Genomic DNA, 3,411 nt, shown 5'->3' with positions numbered 1-3,411 from the left:
TCACTGGAGCAAGCAAGCCTCCTGTTCATTTCAGCTGCCTGGCTGCCGGCCGCCATCTTGGTTGGCAGTTAATTTTCATATCGCCCTGATTAGCCAATGGGAAGTGTGTCGGAGGTACGGTTAATTACCATGTTTGTCTATTATTAGATAGGACTAGTGGCCCAGTGTACGAAATTCATGCATGGGTGAGGGGGTGTTCCTCAGCCCGGCCTGCACCCTCTCCAATCTGGGACCCCTCGAAGGATGTCCTACTGCTAGTTTACAGGGATCAGGCCTAAACCGGCAGTCGGACATCTCTCTGGCAATTCTGGACTGCTGGCTCCTAACCGCTCACCTGCCTGCCTGCCTGATTGCCCCTAACCACTCTGCCTGCAGGCCTGCTTGCCTCCAACTGCCTGCCTCCTGCTGGCCTGCTTGGGTGAGGGGCTGAGAGCCCTGTTCAGGCTGGTCACACCCCCTTCAGGATGGGGGGCTGTGGGCTGTTTGCAGGCTGGCTAAGCCCCCCAGTGGGGACCCTCACCCCATGAGGGTGTGGCCAGCCTGAGTGAGGAGCTGAAGGCTGTTTTCAGGCTTACCACACCCCTTCAGGATGGTGGGGTCCCGCTGGGGTGCCTGGCCAGCCTGAGTGAGGGGCTGAGGGCCATTTTCAGGCTGGCCACACCCCCTTCAGGGTGGGGATCCCTGCTGGGGTGCCTGGCCAGCCTGTGTGAGTGGCTGATGGCTGTTTGCTGGCTGGCCATGGCCCTGGGCAACCCAGGCTCCCAGACCCTCCTTGATCAGAGGCCACAGCAGCTGGAAGCAAGTATCTGGGATTTATTTATCTTCTATAATTGAAACTTTGTAGCCCTGAGCGGCCAGGGCAGGTGGGGAGCTTGGATTCCTCCATCGCCAGGGGCAACCCAAGCCTCCTGTTCCTCCAGCTCTGTGGCCGCAGCCATCTTGGTTGGGTTTATTTGCATACTCGCTCCTGATTGGCTGGTGGGCATGGCTGGTGGGTGTGGCTTGTGGGTGTAGCAGAGGTACGGTCAATTTGCATGTTTATCTTTTATTAGATAAGACTGGAGTCCCGGTGCACGAGCACTGGGGGGTGGTGTCCCTCAGCCCAGCCTGCATCCTCTCCAATCTGGAACCCCTCTGGGGATGTCCTACTGCCAGTTTAGGCCTGATCCCACTGGACATCCCTCTCACAATCCAGGACTGCTGGCTCCCAACTGCTCGCCTGCCTGCCTGCCTGATTGCCCCTAATTGCCTCTGCCTGCCAGCCTGATCACTCTCTAACCACTCCCTTGCCAGCCTGATCGATGTGTAACCACTCCCCTGCAGGCTCCTAACTGCCCTCCCCTGCTGGTCTGGTCCCCCGCAACTGCCCTCCCTCCCCTGCAGGCCCAGTCACCTCCAACTGCCCTCCCCTGCCGGCCTGGTCAGCCCCAACTGCCCTCCCCTGCTGGTCTGGTTGCCCCTAATGCCCTCCTCTGCTTGCCTGATTGCCCACAACTTCCCCCCATGCCAGCCATCTTATGACCACATGGGGTGGCCATCTTTGTGTGAGGGCGTGATGGTCAATTTGCATATTACCTCTTTATTATATAGGGCTAGAAGCCTGGTGCATGAAAATCATGCATGGGGGGGGGTGTCTCTCAACCCAGCCTGAACCATCTCCAATCTGGGACCCTAAGGGGGATGTCCAATAGCCAGTTTAGGCCTGATCCCATGGCAGTCAGACATCCCTCTCACAATCCAGGACCACTGGCTCCTAACCACTTGCCTGCCTGCCTGCCTGATTGCCCCTAACCGCTTCTGCCTGCCAACCTGATCGCCCCCCAACACTCCCCTGTGATTGACACCTCACTGCTCCCCTGCTGGACTGATTGCCCCCAACCACCCTCCCCTGCTAGCCTGATCACCTACAACTGCCCTCCCCTGCTGTGACATGCCTCCTCGACGCGATGCAGCGGAGACACCAGGACCGACCTCCTCCATGCTGCTCAGAGCCATGGGACTCCCAAGCCTCACCATGTGGAGTGGCCACCGCGCCCCGCCTCCACTGTGTGTGCAGCCATCTTGTGGCAGCCATCTTGTGACGATGTCACTCGAGGGTGTGACGCCACCTAGGCTTTTATTATATAGGACTAGAGGCCCAGTGCATGAAATTCATGTAGGGGGTGTGTGTCCCTCAGCCAGGCATGCACCCTCTCCAATCTGGGACCCCTCTGGGGATGTCTGACTGCTGGTTTAGGCCTGATTCCAGGGAAATCAGACATCTCTCTCGTAATCTGGGACCACTGGCTCCTAACCGCTCAACTGACTGCCTGCCTGATGCCCCTAACTGCTCTCCTGCCTGCCTTATTGCCCCTTACCTCCTTGCCTGCCTGCCTGATCGCCCCTAACCACCTCTGCCTGTTGGCCTGGTCTCCCCTAACTGCCCTCCCCTGCCGACCTGGTCACCCCTAACCTCCTTGCCTGCCAGCCTGATTGCTCCTCACCACCTCTGCCTCGGCCCCCGCCACCATGGTTTTGTCTGGAAGGACATCCAGATGGATGTCCAGAAGACATCCAGTCTAATTAGCATATTGCCCTTTTATTAGTATAGATAGATGGCTCCTTCCCCTGCTGGCCTGATTGCCCCTCACCACCTCTGCCTCGGCCCCCACCACCATGGTTTTGTCTGGAAGGACATCCAGAACACTGGGGTTTTAACATCTTTGCGAAATTGGATCTTGAGGGATTTATGATGGGAGCCTTTAGCTATCTACAACTCTTTAGTTTTTGAAGTTGGAAAAATCATTACAATAAGAAGAATGTAAAATGCCAAGTGCCTTCATGTGAGGTCTTTGCAGAAGGATATTGTATTGAGTGAAGTTAACCAATTTTTACTATTGTGTTTTGATAAATTTCCAGGAGGCTTTTGGAAAGTAAACAAGATGAAAGGAACAAAAGCTGAGTGATCATTTCATCAAGGCACACTTGGTTGATTCTGTAGTTCAATTTAGGCAAGTCAATATCAGAAAATTCAAAATACTAAAGAACTCCTCCTCAAAGCTCATTTCATCTCTCATCCAACAGCATATCTTAATGTGCATTTCATCATTTTTCTGAAGTGAGATTTCTCTTGTTTTCCCATCCAATAAAAAGCATTATTGGGCCTACTCTAGTCTTGATGAGCTTTAATATATTATTGAATACACAGATAAGTGTCTTGCATACAATAAGTCTGCTGAAAATTTGCATTAGTTTATATAGGCTATTTTCTGAGCATCTATAATGTATTATGACCTATGCTAAGTTCTGAGAAGAAAACAATGAACCAGACAGATATAGTTCCCAAATACATAGAACTTATGATCTTCCCATAGAAACAAACAGTAAACAACTAGCTATCTATTTCAAATATGATAAGCATTGTGAATCAAA

This window comes from Myotis brandtii, unplaced genomic scaffold (assembly GCF_000412655.1).
Source record: "Myotis brandtii unplaced genomic scaffold, ASM41265v1 scaffold519, whole genome shotgun sequence".
Lineage (NCBI taxonomy): Eukaryota > Metazoa > Chordata > Mammalia > Chiroptera > Vespertilionidae > Myotis > Myotis brandtii.
The sequence above is the reverse complement of the archived record's forward strand: the minus strand, read 5'-3'. Positions refer to the sequence as shown.